Consider the following 16823-nt stretch of genomic DNA (forward strand, 5'->3'; position numbering starts at 1 on the left):
AGCCTGATTAAGCACTCCAGCGTGGGATACGGGACTCCCAAGCAGTCCCCTATCCACTAAGCCAAGAGCTTGGCCTGAGTTTCCCATTTGAACCACAAATGTGAAACTTTCCCTTTCAGTTACTTGGCTCAGCCACCAGCATTCACCACCCTTCCCTCCAGCTCTGTCCTGAGGGTTGACCTCGGCTGACAGCATTTGCAGGCTCCCTCGCCCTAGCATTTTTTCCCAGGAGGCGCTAGGAGGGGAGAAGAGAGATGGGCACGTTTTCCCTGCCCTCCCTGGTGCAGCTTCTAGCAGGAGGCTGTTCTTCTGCAGAGCCAGCTTCCCCAGGGCTCCCCAGAACTGACCCCTCCTGTTCTTGCGCTGCAGGGGGCAGGGGCGATGCCCACTCCCTAGTGATTCTAATCCCCCTTGTTCTTTGAATCCTGCCTCATCTCTGAAAGCCCCACCTGGGGTTTCCTGAGAGGGGATTTCATTTCCAGAAACACAGCTGCGTGCAGCTCCTCTGAATTCCACCTGTAGCGCGCCTTTGTGTGTGATCCAACCAAGCAATAGTACTGCCAAGGCTGACAAAGGACCTGCGGTCAAGTGACTCCAGGGGAGCAGAGGAAGGGCTGGGAGGCAGATTCTGCCAGTGCAGAGACCCCTGGTGAGACACCTGCTGAGCTCCTCTCACCAGGCATATCTCCCCACCCGCTCTGCCTCAAGTATAGTCATGGTTTAGGGCAAAAATAAATGCATAAGAAAAGCTTATTTTTTAAAAAGATTTATTTTATTTATTTGGAAGGTAGAGTTACAGAGAGAGGAAGAGCGAGAGAAATTTTCCATCCACTGGTTTACTCCTCCAAATGGCCACATCACCCAGGGTTGGGCCAGATTGAAGCCAGGAGCCAGGAACTTCCTCTCTCCCATGTAGGTGCAGGGGCCCAAGTACTTGGGTCATCTTCTGCTGCTTTGACAGGTGCATTAGCAGGGAACTGGGTCAGAAGTGGAGCACCTGGGACTCAAACCTGCCCCATATAGGAAGGCAGCATCACAGGTGTTGGCTTTACCTGCTATGCTACAACACCAGCCCTGAAGTTTCTTAAAGCTGCATTTTTCTACTAATGTGGATGTTATCCAGGGATACTTCTCAGTTCTGATTCGTGTTTAGTGGACCAACCCGTTGGCTTGGTTTTTCTGTCCCAGCATTTCTATGCTGTCATTAATGACTTGAAACCAGTTGATATCACAGGAGAAATTTGGTTTTCACTATGAGTCACGTGACAGTAGACTGTTTCGTAAAGTGAGTGGCTGATCCCTAATTTATCCACGGTAGTTTTTGGTTTGTTTTAAGCAGTCTTGTCTGCACATTTGCTGGAGAGCTGGAATTGAGAGGTGAGGAATATCAAAGTCCAATGCCATTTCTGTGTTAGGTGCAAGGCTTTTGGAGAGAGATTACTAGGATGTACACACTGCTTATTCTAAATTTGGGTCATTTCCCTCTTTGGGTTTAATTTCTTTGCCTTTAAATGGAAATGGTGATGATGATGATGGTAATGATGGTAATAATTGCAACAGCCACCTGTCTCACAAATTTCTTGTGTGGAAAAATTGAGTTAATGTCTAATTCTATGAGATTTTAGAACAGTGTCTAATGTAAACATTGTATATAGTTTGCTACTGTTATGGCTACTCTGGTTACTACTTTATATATATATAAATATATATTTAGATATATATTTAGATCTAATATAACACATTAATATAATATTATATTAGATATAAATATCTAATTATATATAATATAAATATCTAATATTATATAATATAATAATATTAAAATATAATATATTATATATAATAATATTTTATAATATTATATATAATATATTGATATAACATATCTAATATATCTAATATATTTATATATATTTAAAGAGTATTCTAAATCTGGGACACAGAGAAAATGTCTCTTAGTGATAGCTAGAAAAAGAAATGATATGTAGAGTAGGACACTGTCTACTCAAGACCCTCCCAAGGAGTCTACACCGTAAGTTTGATTTGCTCAGTCTATCGTTGGGCACAAGAAGTAGAGCTCAGACTTAAGGACAAAGGTGGGGCTGGATCCAAACGTGCTGTTGGTATCATCTGGGAAGGAGATCCTGGGGGCGGGGCCGTGTGTTGACAGCCCTGTGGAACACATACATGTGTACTTACAATCTCTTCATCACTGAATGCAATAAGGTATGTAAGCACGTGCACCACGCTGTGGAACAGCGAAACAATGAGTGCACCATCTTGTAGATTTGGGATCCCTAAGATACGCTGCCAGAAAAATCCCAATAAGATCATATGTAGCAAGGACAAACACAAGGCACCATGTCTTAGTCCGCAGAATACCCAGTTGAACTAGCTGAAGAGTGGTTGAAGCTGTTGTTTTTGTTGTTCAGTCTCCCCTCACCCTGCTGGTACCCTTAACCTGATTAGTCTCTGGGGAACACGTTCTCTCCACATTCAGCCCACGTGCTGACTCCATGGAATTAACTCATCTTAGGGCAGAACATGCGGCCTAAAAGTGAGCTCTCAGCACTACATTATCCTGGCCACAGAGACCGAATTCAGAGATGTGACACAAGAAAAGCACATGAGAGCAATGATCCATTGACTGGGATGGTTGGGAACAATACCCATGAACCTGGGTGACATCTTATGGGTGGACGGCTGTCTAAGAAGGATGAAGACAACACAAGGAGGACAGGAGAAGAACAGAGCTGCTAGGTCAAGAGAAGGAAAGAGCAGTAGCTGAGACCCGAGAGCATGACTTGAAGCCTACATCAAGCTGCTCATTAATGCATTCCTTTTTTGGCTAAGTCAACTTGCATAGATGTTGCGTGTTTGTTGATTTTGACTTTCTTTAATTACTGAATGAGTTCCAACTGACAAAAGGCTTTAGCGGTAGCACTTTAGAATGTGCCAGTTGAGCAGTCAGCTCTATAAAAAGTAGCAGTGGTTTAATAAACTAGTAAGGACACTGGTTGTATTGTTGATAGTCTGGTACCCATATTGAGGGGGGTGATGGGTCTTTTCCATTGTTAACTGGTCAGTCCTGTTGAGGCCCACAGCCTGTGGATTGAACAGAGAAACAGAGTCTGGAATGGCCAGAATGAGGTCTGCAGGGACTTAATTCATGTCACACAAAAATATTTGAAGGAAATAGATATGTTTAATCCAGAGATTACTCCTCCACAGTATCCTGATAGGAGGCTGCCCATGTTTGAAGAACTTTTTTTAAATTAAAAATAGTAAAATATATATAACACAAAATGTATCATTATAACCAAAGTGATCAGTTTAGTGACATATATATATACTCATCGTTAACAATGCAATCATCATTGTCCATCTCCAGAACTGTTTTCATCTTACCAAACTCGACACCCAAGTTTTAGTAACTCCCCATTCTCCCCTGCTCAAGCTCCTGGAAACCACCATCAAACTTTGTCTCTCTGAATCTGGCTACTCTAGGTACCTCAGAAACATGAAATCAACCATATTTGTCCTTTTGTGACTGGCTTATATAATTCAGCTTATTGCCCATAAGGCTCATCCATGTTGTAAAGTATATCAGAAGCTCCTTCCATTTTAACGACTATATAGTGTTCCGTTGTATGGTTCCATCACATCTTGTTTAGTCACTCATCTGTCATGGGCACTTGGTTTGCTTCCACCTTTTGGCAATTGTGAATATTACTGTCACAAACACAAGTATATACATCTCTTTGAGACCCTTCTTTCAATGCTGTTGGGTATACCTTCAAATGTAGACTTGCTGGATCATGTCATAATCCGATTTAAAAAGTCTTAGGAATTGCCAATACTCTTTTCCATGGTTGCCGTACCATTTTCTATTCCCACTAACCGTGCACAAGGGTTACAATTTCTATACATCTTTGCCAACACTTATTCATTTTTAAAAATTTTTACTTGTTTATGTGAAAGGTAGAGAGACAGAACGATAGGGGGAAAGTGTCGCTCCCCCTCTTCGTGGAGGAGCAACACAGGACCCTGCGCTGTTCTTTCGTCTGCTCGGCCCTCCCCGGGTTTGCTGCTGGTTCTTCCCGGGTTGGCTACTATCCCTTCCACCTCCGTGGAAGGGCAGTTCCCCCTGGCCGCATTCCCCACTTCCGCAGGGGAGCGGCACACCGCCGGCCGGTTCTCTCGGGGGCTGCACGGGTGTTCCTTCAGCTAGATGTTCCCCATAGATGTTCCTGGTGCATGCCGTCTCTCTCCTCCTTTATAGTCCTCCTCCGCCAATCCTAACTCGGCTGCCCACACGCCGAGTACGCTGCTCTCCAATCAGGAGCAAGTCCTACAATTTATTAGTTGAACTGGAGGCAGCTGTGCGGAAGCTGTTTACTTCTCTCCCAGCGCCATATTGTGGGAGAGCAGATGCATAGAATAAGTCTTAATTCGAGTAACTTAGTCTAGTCCGGATTGCTCCCCACAGGAAAGGAAGGGAGAGAGAGAGGGAGAGGGAGAGGGAAAGGGAGAGGAAGAGGGAGAGGGAAAATAGACATAGAGATCTCCCATTCACTGGTTCACTGCCCAAATGCCTACAACCTCTGAGGTTGTGGGTCAGCCAAAGCCAGGAGCTAGTAACTCAATCTGGGTGTCCTATGTCTGTGGCAGGAACCAAATTACTTGAGCCGTCATCTGCTGCCTCCCAGGGTTCACGTTAGCAGGAAGCTGAAAGTGGAAGCATAGTTGGGACTAGAACCCAGACACTCTGATATGGGATGCAGGTGTTTCAAGTGGCGTACTAACAGATACTTTGCCAAGTATCTGTTCCTAGTTATTTTGTAATAGCTAACCTAGTTGATGTGAATTGACATTTCATTGTGATTTTGATTTACATTTCCATAATGATTAGTGATGCTGGACATCTTTTCAAGTACCTATTGGCCATTTGTTTATCTTGGAGAAATGCCTATTCAAATCTGTTGCCCATTTTTGAATTGAGTTGTTTGATATCTGTTGTTGAATTGTTAGGGTTCCTTATATATTCTGGACATTAAGCCCTTTTCAGATATATGCTTTGGAAATATTTTCTTCCATTTTATGTGTTATTTTTTCACTCTGTTGCCAGTGTCCTTTCATACACAAAAGCATTTATTTCTGATGTGTTCCAATTTGCCAACTTATCCTCTTGTTGCCTGCATTTTTAATGTCATATTCAAGATATCACTGTCAAATTCAATATCACAAAGCTTTCTTCCTATGCTTTCTTCTAAAAGTTACATAGTTTTAGGTCTTATATTTGGGGTTTTGATACATTTTGAGCTTAGTCTTACTTATGTATAAGGAAAGGGTCCATCTGTGTTCTTTTCCATGTGGCTAACTAGTTGTTCAAGAACCATTTGTTGAAAAGTCCATTTTTTCTCTATTGGTTTTGGTACTAGTGTAGAAAATAATATAGATCCATTAATCATATTCATAAATCATATATATATATTAATTTCCCAGGGTTCCACCTTTTGACACTCTCTATAGATAGATAGATAGATACGGTTTTCCTAGATTTTCAATTCTAGTCTACTGATCTAAATGTCAATCTTTATGTCAGCTCATACTGTTTTCATTACATAGCTTTGTATTAAGTTACGAAAACAGGAAGTGTAAGGCCTCAATCTTTGTTCTTTTGAAGATCATTTTGGCCATTTGGGGTCCCTTGAGACTTATATGAATTTTATAATAAATTTTTTGTTTCTAAAAATGCTGAGATTTGGGTAGAGGCATATTGAATCCATAGATTTTTGGGGGTAGTATTAAGCATTTAACAATACTAAGTCTTCTAACTAATGGAACATGGATGTCTATCCATTTGTTTGTTTCTTTAATTTCTTTCAGCAATGCTGTGCAGTTTTCAAGCATACAGTCTGTTACCTCCTTGGTTAAGTCCATCCTTAAGTATTTGATTTTTTGATGCTACTGTAAATAGGATTGTATTTCAAGTATTTTACACAGAAAATGTTATGCTTAGTGCTTCCATGAACCTTCGATACTTAGCAATAGCAGCGAATGAGGGTGACAGAAAGACAGGTATTTCAGTTGTTAAGAGCTTTGTAAAAGTGTTCCGGGTCTCCTCAAGAGGTAGTGAGCTTCCTGTCATTGAGGACGGTCAACCTTGGCTTGTCACACACCAAGGAGGCATTTATTTGGAGGAATTCAGATCCAGAGTGAGGCACAAGGGTTGGGGCAGGGCAGACATGTGGGGCAGAACAGAATGTTCTGCAGTGCTCCTTCCAGGCCTGAGATGTGGTACAGAACTGCCAAGTGGTTGGAAAAAGGAAATGGAGGAGCTTCCTTAGAGACCATATGGAAGCAGCCCATCTAAGTGGTGGTGAATACAAATAATTAGGCCTGATCGTGGGCCCTGTGCAGAGTTTCCAGAAATGAGGAAGGGTGGCTTAGGAATAACAGGTACAAAGAGAAGAATGACTTGTGGTTCTTATGGAATCTAAAGTTGGGGCAGGAAATTTTTTTTTCTACTGAAGGTCACAAACCCACTTAACATAACCAAGAAAGCTACATCAATCCTTCCTAACCCATCTATCTGTCTATCATCTATCTACCGACTATCTGTTCATCATTTATTTTTATTCCTATGCAGTTAAGAAAGTAGTATGTTTTGAATGACTCGTGTCTCTGTACTTGTGTAAGAACTAAATAGAGAAATTTATGTACAGATGCATGAAGAGAGATGCCCATGGAGAAAAAAATCAAAAGTAAAAAAAATGGAAGAGATGAGAAGAAATCGGAAAAAAGACACAGGTGCAGAGAGGTAGATTATATTTTATAAAATTTATTTACATATGTGAACTATGTAAAAAGATTGGCATCAAAAAGCCAATGGAAATCATCTCTTAGATATTCTTCAGAACTTCCTACATTCTCCAACCTCTCCATAGTGAATTTATGTTTTTTTCTACTCAGCAAAGTAAGCCAAGCCTGTTTTTTTTCTTAAATGGGGAGAGAGGAGTGTGATTTACTAGATTTGAATTTATAGGAGATTACTAAAAGTGTACACAGAGCCTAGTGCATCTATATCCAAGGAAACAAATGCTTGATATTTGATGATGTACTAAAAAAAAAAAAAAAGAAAGAAAGAAAAACATGTTTTGTAAATTCTGTTCTTACCCTAGTAATCGTTTGAAAATTAAAAAATATTTTTATACAAAAATGGAATTGGTGGGTATTCTTGAAATCATCTCTTTGCTGCATTTTTTCTCGATTTCTGGATGCATCATACATTATCTAGCTAATCCCCAGGGCCCAGCATGATGCTACAGGGATTTCTTTCTTTCTTTCTTTCTTTCTTTCTTTCTTTCTTTCTTTCTTTCTTTCTTTCTTTCTTTCTTTCTTTCTTTCTTTCTCTTTCTCTTTCTTTCTCTCTCTCTCTCTCTCTCTCTCTCTCTCTCTCTTTCTTTCTTTCTTTGACAGGCAGAGTGGACAGTGAGAGAGACAGAGAGACAGAGAGAAAGGTCTTCCTTTGCCGTTGGTTCACCCTCCAATGGCTGCCACGGCTGGCGCGCTGCGGCCTGAGCAGAGAGCTGGCCTGGAAGAGGGGCAACCGGGACAGAATCTGGCACCCCGACCGGGACCAGAACCCAGTGTACCAGCGCCGCAAGGCGGAGGATGAGCCGCGGTGCCGGCTGCTACAGGGATTTCAAATGCACGCAAGCCCGGCCATGAGAAATGCTTGGGATCTGAGGACCTTCCTCAGAGCTGCTCAGTTTTGCACAAGGGGAAGCGGCTCTGCCCGTGGTTACTGGGGCTTTCTTTGGGACAGCTCTGGAATGTATCAGTTGCAGGAGCCATTTTGCTGAAATTATGTAGAGACCACCTTGGCACTTGCTCTGCGCAAACTGTGCCCCTGTGTGGGTGGGCCAGGCCGGTGTGAGAGCGGATTGAGTATTGATCGCCGTTTAAAGAGCGTGGACTGGGCTTTGTCAGGGGGTGCTGCTTGCAGTCTAGTCTGTTCTGAGGACCCACCCAATGCACCAACCACATCCAGATCCACTTGGGAACAACTACAGAGGATCCCGATAAGCTTTTTTGGTCTGAAATTGCCTCTGGGGAACTGAAAAGTATTCATATACCCATTTATCAACATCTACAACCGGCTAGTATGACTGTAGGCACAAAGGTGGTGGAATCTCTCCAGGACATGCACGACCTGTGGGAAGACATTGATCTTACAATCGAGACGTCCCTGGGAGTGATGGCAGGACAAGGGAAGAATCCCATAATTGCCAGTGTTCCCCTCTCTTCCTGCAGAAGGAGCCTGGATGCTTCTGGAAGAAGGCTGCATCCTGGGGGTTACCCAGATTCAGCCACCCATAAGGTGGCGAGGCTTTCCCAGCTTCTGGGGAGGGTGCCAGGCCTCCGCTGCACCCTGATGGCTCCATGTGACAACATTGCCACCCACTGGTGATTAAGAGCCTCTGTGGGCCTTGACCTGGCCCTGGGCCAGGCTGCTGCCAGTTCTGCTAGGTAGAATTACCAGTCAGTTTGGAACTCCCTGGCCATGCTGGAACAAGTTTAAGGTCATTGGTACAGCTGAATGGCTTTGAAACAAAATGAGTCTCATGTGACTCTCATCAGAGATACCGTGTGACACACTGCATGGAGGCGACACAGAGGAAAGGCGAGAGCTAGGCTCTGGGACCTAACCTCCAGCATTTGAGTCCTGGTGCTGCCACCTACCTCCTAGTTACGTGATCCGAGGTGAGTTGCTTAATCTCTCCATGCCTAGTCTTCATTTGTCAAATGGGACAAGAATCATGCCTATCTTGCAGGGCTCTTCTGAGAGCTAACAGAATACATTCCCATGCAGCCTCACACAGAGGAAGTCTCCCAGGCATCTCAATGGATATTATCCACATGTCTACGCTGACACGGCTAGGCACCCCTGTCTCCCTTCGCCTTAATGAGACCCTGTGCCTAAGCAGTGGAATGCAGAGGGTTTATAAGCTGGAAGATTTTGCTCTTTCTCGAATTTTCTGCCCAAGTCCCTCAGGGTATATCGCCTCAGACTTTAAGAATGCTTTTTAAAGTGCCAGTAACATGGAAAGCAAAGTTTCTTTCTAACGTTTTAAAGAGAAAAGTAGCTCCAAGCTTTCTGCAGGTAACAGTGGAGAGAACCAACACTCAAGGAATCCTTCATTCTGTGTGGAGGAAGTCTTGCAACAGTGCTATCTCAAGGGAAGCTGTCTGGCCACAGCCATAACCAGATTTGTGATGCAACACATGCATTTCTTTGAATCCCAGCATCCCTGTTCCTGGGGTTGCTTCTTCTGGGCTGTGAATGCTGGTCCATGGTTAGCATCTCTCCTAGATGCAGGGGGCCTGGGAAATGGAATTTTCTATTTAAAGAAGCATGTCTGTGATAAACTTGGGTAAAGATGCCTCTCTACAATGTGCCCTCATAGAATCCACTTTCATTCTGGTGCTACTAATCCTTAGAAAAGTCTCAAGCTTTAATGTACATGGACTTGGGGCGCAGGTACTGAATGGATTTATTGATCAATTCAGTGTGCATAAAGATGTGGAGTTTCTCATCCACTTGGGGTTTCACAGGAATCGTTCTGATGTTGAAGTATTGCGTCAAGGAGTTCTTTGCCCCACTGGAAGGGAGAAATCTTAAATTACAAGCGGGCATTTAGTCTAGAGGTGAAGATATCCATACCCAGTATCAGCGTACCTGGGTTCAATGCCCAGCTCTCACTCCTAACTCCAGCTCCCTGCCAATGCAGACCCTGGCAGGCAGAGGGGATGCACCTCTAGTGATTGGATTCCCGCCACCCATGTGAGAGAACTGGGCCGAGTTCCCAACTCCTGGCATTGGCCTGGCACAGTCCTGGCTGTTAAAGGCATTTGAGAAGGCAAGCAGTGGATGGGCGTTCAGTTGCTGTCTCTCCATCTCAAATGATTCTTTTTTGACAAAAAAAAAAAAAAAAAAGCTTAATCTTGTAGAGGATTATGTTAGCCTACCTGGCTTTAGGAAGTTAAAAGTTAAGTCAAATGCTATTTTGAACACGCTTCCTCCAATTTCTCTTCCTTTTTTCTGAACCACTTTCTCTTCCTAGAAATGGCAGGTGTTGGAGTCACAGTTTTACTGGGGAACCCTGGAAGGTGAGGAGTGAGCGAGGGAGCAGGGTTTGTTTCGTTTGGACAAGAACAGACTTGGCTGGACATGACAGCTGTTTTCAGCTATGGAAAATGCAGGGAAAGACTGTTTAAGATTATTTTCTGCAGACCCAGAGTAGTTGTGGTGGGTACAGATTGGAATCAATGGGACTTCTGGGTCTCTGGAACTGTTGAGTGGTAGGTGGGGTTACCTTGGGAGCTGGTGTGCCCCTCATCACCCCCAGGTGGGACCAAACGTTCCTCAGAGATGATCTTGAGGGGACAGCTGTGAGGTGTGCAAGGCTGACCTCTAGGTTTCCTTCATGATTCACGTTCCATGTGTCTCACGTTTGTAGAGAAATAAACAACAGATTGTCGATCGTTGCAAGAACAACAGCTACTGGGCTGGGAGTGATTTGGAGAAGGGGGTCTTGTCCTGCGGCCATGTGTGAAACTGCCCCTAGTGTCTTGCTCTCTCGGAAATAGTTTCAGAAAACAAATGTAGTTTGGGCAGCTGGCCCGGTGCCAGCGATTGGACAAGTCCAGTTAGTGTGCGGCTCTCCAGCTTTGCACGTCCCGGAAGCCCTGCGGTGGCTGCTTGCTATCGTCTGGCTCTCCATGAATGCGCTCATTGTCTTGACTCTGCTTCCTTCCTCTTTGTTAACGATGCATTCTCAGATCGGACAGGATTCTTCCTTCTTTAAGTTTTCTTTAAAATTTCGCTGACCCTTTGAAGTGCCCAGTGTGCTTTCCACCCAGTCACAGATCAATAGCAGTTTCTGGGTGATTGTAATGAGGGTTCCTAGAAATTCTACAAACATAGAAATACAATGTGTTCTCACGACAATGGGGTCATTGCGGGGTACCTTGCTTGGATTTGTAGTTGTTTTTTAAAAGGAAGAGGCTAAAACCCAACTTGTTGAATGACTGTCCATCTTTTTACCTCTCTAGAATTGAATTTATGCCTATTTTGGCTGTTTGCTTTTGCCTTAATTATAGAAGAAAAAAATCCCAAACTTAAGATAGTGCAAGCAAGAGCAATGTTGAAAGTATTATAGACTCTTGGTAAATAAGTGCTTATTGAGTTATTAGCACATTTTCTCCCAACTGGCAAATCGAAGAGGAGGTGAATATAAGAAATAAAGGCCTGAGGCTGGCGCTGTGGTGTAGTGGGCTAAGCCTTCACCAGCGGTGCCAGCATCCCTTGTGGGCACCAGTTTGAGTCCCAACTGTTCCTCTTCCAATCCAGCTCTCTACTATGGCCTGGGAAAGCAGTAGAAGATGACCCAAGTCCTTGGGCCCCTGCGCCCTCATGGGAGACCTGGAAGAAGCTCCTGGCTCCTGGCTTAGGATTGGCACAGCTCTGGCCATTGTGACCATTTGAGGAGTGAAACAGCAGATGGAAGACCTTTCTCTCTGTTTCTCCCTCTCTGTCTGTAACTCTACCTCTCAAATAAATAAATAAACATCCTTAAAAAAAAAGAAGAAAGGCCCATTCTTCATAACCATTGGCCGTAGAATTAGGAAAATGATGGCATCAGGAATTTCTGTCCTTTCACAATTTTATAAGGCAGGCTGCTGGTCTTGGAAGCAGAGCTGAGCTCAGGGAGCAGGATCCTCAGCCTTCGGACATATGGCCATGTGCTGTAAGCACAACTGGTTCCTACAGTATCATCAGAGCTGTGAGTAGGTAATTTCATGTCACTAAAAAAGCGACAAAAGAAATGACTTCTCACTAAATAAGATTGGATTTCTCAGTTACACCTGGATCAAACATCTTAGCCAAGTGCTGGTGTGAACTACTACTCTGGGCATAGGTATCTGTTTTGTAAAATGAGAGTTGACTACACCCCTGGATCTAACATCGACTGTACAATAGAATCAGTTTGGGAGCTTTAAAACAAACAAAACCTGATGCCTGAGTCCAATAACCAGGTATCTGAATTTAATTGCATTGCCATTGTGCATAGTGCTTTATTTATAATATATTTTTGGATTACAAGAGTTATGAAAATACAGATAAGCCCAAGAAAATAGGGGTGGGTATTTGGTGTAGTGGTTAAGGTGTCACTCAAGACATCTGCATCCCATACTGCAGTGCCTGGCTTCCAGCTTCCTGCTAATGCACACCCTGGGGGGCAGCAAGTACTTGGGTCCCTGCCATCCACATGGGAGACCTGGATGGAGTTCCACTGGCTTTAGCCTGGCCTAACCCCGGCTGTTTGGGAAGCTTGGGGAGTGGAAGATTTTTTTCTCTCTCTACCTTCTAAGTAAAATGAAAATAAACAAATATTCTTTTAAAAGAGAACAAAAAATCACATATACTCAAAGCTCATCACTGTTGACGTACTGGAGTGTTGCATGGACCTGACTCACCTGGCTGGATGGGTCTCACCCTGCCCCACCTCTGTTCTGGGACCCTCCCTCACTCCGTGGCCTCCATAACGTCATGCAGGAGGCAGAGCTTGGAAACCCAAAGGATCTGGCCTTTCTGAGGGCCATCCTGAGCCTCCGCTCTCTGCATCTCTCCTGCAGCATCTAAACAGCCTCCTGCCCCCCAGTCCTGCATCTGCAATGGACAAGTCGAAAAAAGCAGCAGTAACGCAATCCAAAGGCCATGAACACGACAAGCCTGGGGGTGGTGTGTGCTGGTTGGACAGGGCAGGACCAGGCTGGTGATGCAAATCCCTAATCTCCCACACTGTGATCTTTCTGTGGATTGGAACCCAATAAAACTTGAAAAAAAAAAAATGGCTGGCATCCTCTGGGATCTTGCCGAGTTTGCCTCACACCAAAACACCAAAGCTATTATTTTGCTCCTTTATTAAGCACATTTCTCCTTTTCTTGGCTCCCTACTTCTTGCCAAAGAATTCCTTTCTATGATAAGGGCCCAGGTCAAGGGTGATATTTAGAGTATGTGACAGCTGGCTTGGTAGGGCCCACCACCAAGAGAGAAGGCAGGCCTACCTGCCGGAGCAGGGTCAACAGCTTCTCACTCGCTGGGTCATGGGGCTGTGTGTGCTCCTAGGGAGTGGCTAGAGCAGCCAGGATGGCACAGTCTCCACTGATCCAAGAGGCCTAGAAATAGTGCAGCATTGTCACAACCTGTAAGGAGCAGTCCACAGCATAGTGCTGGAGCTACACACCTGTATTCTTTCTTTACAAAAACACAATCATGCTTGCATCTAGTTTTGGTTTCTGCTCTTTTTTTTAAATTTTTTTCCAGTATTTTTTTAATTTAATAAATGTGAATTTACAAAGTGCAACTTTTGTATTGTTGTGGCTCCCCCTCCCCCAACCTCCCTCCCTCCCCGGCCCTACCCTCTCCCACTTCCTCTCCCATCCCGCCCTTCATTGAGTTTCATTTTCAGTTACCTTCATATACAGAAGATCAACTTAATATACACTAAGCAAGGATTTTTTTTTTTGGACAGGCAGAGTGGACAGTGAGAGAGAGAGACAGAGAGAAAGGTCTTCCTTTGCCGCTGGTTCACCCTCCAGTGGCTGCCGCGGCCGGCACGCTGTGGCCGGCGCACTGCGCTGATCTGATGGCAGGAGCCAGGTACTTATCCTGGTCTCCCATGGGGTGCAGGGCCCAAGGACTTGGGCTATCCTCCACTGCACTCCCTGGCCACAGCAGAGAGCTGGCCTGGAAGAGGGGCAACTGGAACAGAATCCGGCACCCCGACCGGGCTAGAACCCGGTGTGCTGGCACCGCAAGGCGGAGGATTAGCCTAGTGAGCCGCGGCGCCGGCCACTAAGCAAGGATTTCAACAGGCTGCCCTCACACAACCACACAAGGTATAGGGTATTGTTCAACTAGTAGTGTTGTTTTTAAGTTTCATAGTAAAACTCATTAAGGACAGAGATCCTACGTGGGGAGCATGTACCCAGTGACTCCTGTTGTTGATTTAACAATTGGCTCTCTTATTTATGATGTCAGCAATCACCTGAGGCTCTTGCCATGAGCTGTCTAGGCTATGGAAGCTCCTTGAGTTCACCAACTCTGAACTTGTTTAGTCAAGGCCATATCACAGTGGAGGTTCCTTCCTCCCTTCAGAGAAAGGCACCTCTCTCCTTGATGGCCTGTTCCTTCTGCTGGGGTCTTGTTCACCAGGATCTTTCATTTAGATTTTTTTTTTTTTTTTGCCACGTGTCATGGCTTTCCATGCCTGTGAGACTCTCCTGGGACTTTTAGCCAGATCCGAATGTCCCAAGGGTTGATTCTGAGGCCGGAGCGCTATTTTGGGCGTTTGCCATTCTATGACTGCTGTGTGTCCTGCTTCCCCCGCAGGATCATTCTCTCCCTTTTAATTCTATCCTTCATTGTTTGCTTACACTGGTCTTATTTGTGAAATCTCTTCGACACTTACCCTATCTTTTTGATCGGTTGTATATTTATACTTATCACTTTACCAAGTGCACTGGCATTGGCACCTGCCTCCTTGGTACGATTGAGTTGAAATCCCCTGGCACATTTCTAGTTCCACCATTGGAGGTAAGTCCAAGTGTCTGCTCTTTTTCACTTAGCATCAGATCACAAATGTTTTCCCCTGTCTTAAGATGAGATTTGGAAAGTTTGGTTGTGGATTGTGGCATAAAATCCCATTGACTGGACTTAACACCGTCAACCTAATAATTTTATTACTATTGGACATTTAAATACTTTCCTTTTTTGTGATTATATAAATTCTGTTGCTACTATGAATAATGTTATAACATTCTCACATCATGTTTGTCTTCTCATATATATTTTTAATGATTATTTACTTATTTATTTGAAAAGCATAGCACAGAGAGAGGGGGAGAAATAGAGTGAGAGAGAGAAAAAGAGATCTTCCATCTGCTGGTTCACTTCCCAAATGGCCACAATAGCCGGGTCCAAGCCAGGCCCAAACCAGGAGCCGGGAACTCCTACATGGGTGTCAGGGACCCAAGTACTAGGGTCATTTTCTGCTGCCTTCCCAGGAGCGTTAGCAAGAAGATGAATCAGGCACAGAGACTCTGGGACTCAAAATGACGCCCCGACGTGACGTGCTGGCATTGCAAGTGGTGGCTTAACCTGCTGCGCCGCAGTGCCGGCCCTTCCCGGTGCCTCCTTCTTTGATTATTTCCTCCAGACACAATCCTAGAAGTGAACGGAGGACTCAATGGATGTGATGAGGGCATCAAGTTGCCCTTGGAAAGTTGGGCCAACACCTGCGCTCCAGGCAGAGCCCGTGAGCCAACGTTGCAGTCACCCTCAATGCCAGCGCGCGGTACTGTTCGTAAAAAATTAATGCTGATGTAAAGGAAAGAGAACAGTATATCATTCCGCCTAGTCTTTTATTGTTCCCAAGGGAGAACTTTTTAACGTTTATGGCCATATTGTGAATTATCTGTTGGTGTTCTCTCTAATTATTTCAGAGGATTCGTCTTTAATTGATTTGAAGGCGATCTGTACCTGGTGAAGACACTGATCCTCCATCTGCTGTCCCTGCAGTTACCTTTCTCTGTTTGCCACTGAATGATGCACTGGCTTCTGAAAGGCACAGTTCCAGCACTTAGCCAACAGTCTGTGACTAGCACATTTTAAAACTCATTCCAGTGCTTTTGTGATTAGAAAAGCCATCCTTGTGCAAACTTACTTACATGTTAGCTTAATGGGGCATTTCAAACTTTGTTTTTGTGCTCTGTAATTCATCTCTTCCGGATAATGAATTACTGGGTACACCTCCCTTTCCCTGCTCATCTGTGATGGCATGCTTATCACATGCTGAGTCATCACTGACACACTACAAGGGCTCCTCCCGTAGCCTGCTCCCTGGAACTGTGGCTGAGAGGGAGGGCAGGGACCCCCCAGAGCGGCCCTCTCTGCAGTGGTGTCGGCATGAACCTGGGGACGCGGCCAACGTGCGCCTCAGTCACATTCCAGAGAGGCTTGTGGTCAGGGCACAGTCAAGGTTCTTAGCAGAGGTTTGAATCCTGGAGTTGCTGAAGGAATGAAAGAATCAGTGAAAAATGCCGAACTGTCACTTCTACAGAACAGTGTTGTCCCCTGGCCGCACTCACTGTGGTGGCATTGCCCAGCGGGTGTTTGGCACCCTGGCATTGTCTGAATCACATTCAATGCTTACGCAGGCCAGCAACTTTGCTAAGCACCTTCTGTCAACCAGCTCGCTTAATTCTTTTGAGAACTACAATTATTCCCATTTTGTGGATGAGGACACTGAGGCACAGAACAGGAAGGTGTGTGTGTGTGTGTTTGTGTGTGTGTGTGTGGTGAAACTCCAGACACAACTGCAGGCTTCCATGCTCTGGGCACCAGGCCCTGTTGTCTGTAACTGTCTGTTCCCTCCCAGGCAAAGCCGCAGTGTATTCTGGTGAACTTGTGACCCATTTGGTGCTGGCTAGACGTGCGGCATTCCCACATTCCAGCCCCTCCCACTCACTGCAGCCCAGATCCGCCCGCGCCCAGTTGCACAAGCTGCATGGCTCCGCGGCCTGCCTGGCAGTCACCACGCTGCCAGAGTTTATACTCACTGGAGCAAAAATAAACTTTCCACATTAACCAAAGATTGGAAGCACAACTGTGAAGAGCTGCTTGCACACCAGGGAGGGAATTAGAGCCAGTGTTAATAGCATCAAGGTCTCGAGCAGGATCCAGCCAACG

At 44.9% G+C, this 16823-nt stretch overlaps 1 protein-coding gene across 2 annotated transcripts in view; it reads right to left on the reverse strand.

Moving 5' to 3' along the window:
- Positions 1-16823, reverse strand: part of ANKRD55 (ankyrin repeat domain 55) — a 118042-nt gene that overhangs the window by 80235 nt on the left and 20984 nt on the right. The window lies entirely within an intron of this gene.

This window comes from Oryctolagus cuniculus, chromosome 14 (assembly GCF_964237555.1).
Source record: "Oryctolagus cuniculus chromosome 14, mOryCun1.1, whole genome shotgun sequence".
In the NCBI taxonomy this organism is placed as follows: domain Eukaryota; kingdom Metazoa; phylum Chordata; class Mammalia; order Lagomorpha; family Leporidae; genus Oryctolagus; species Oryctolagus cuniculus.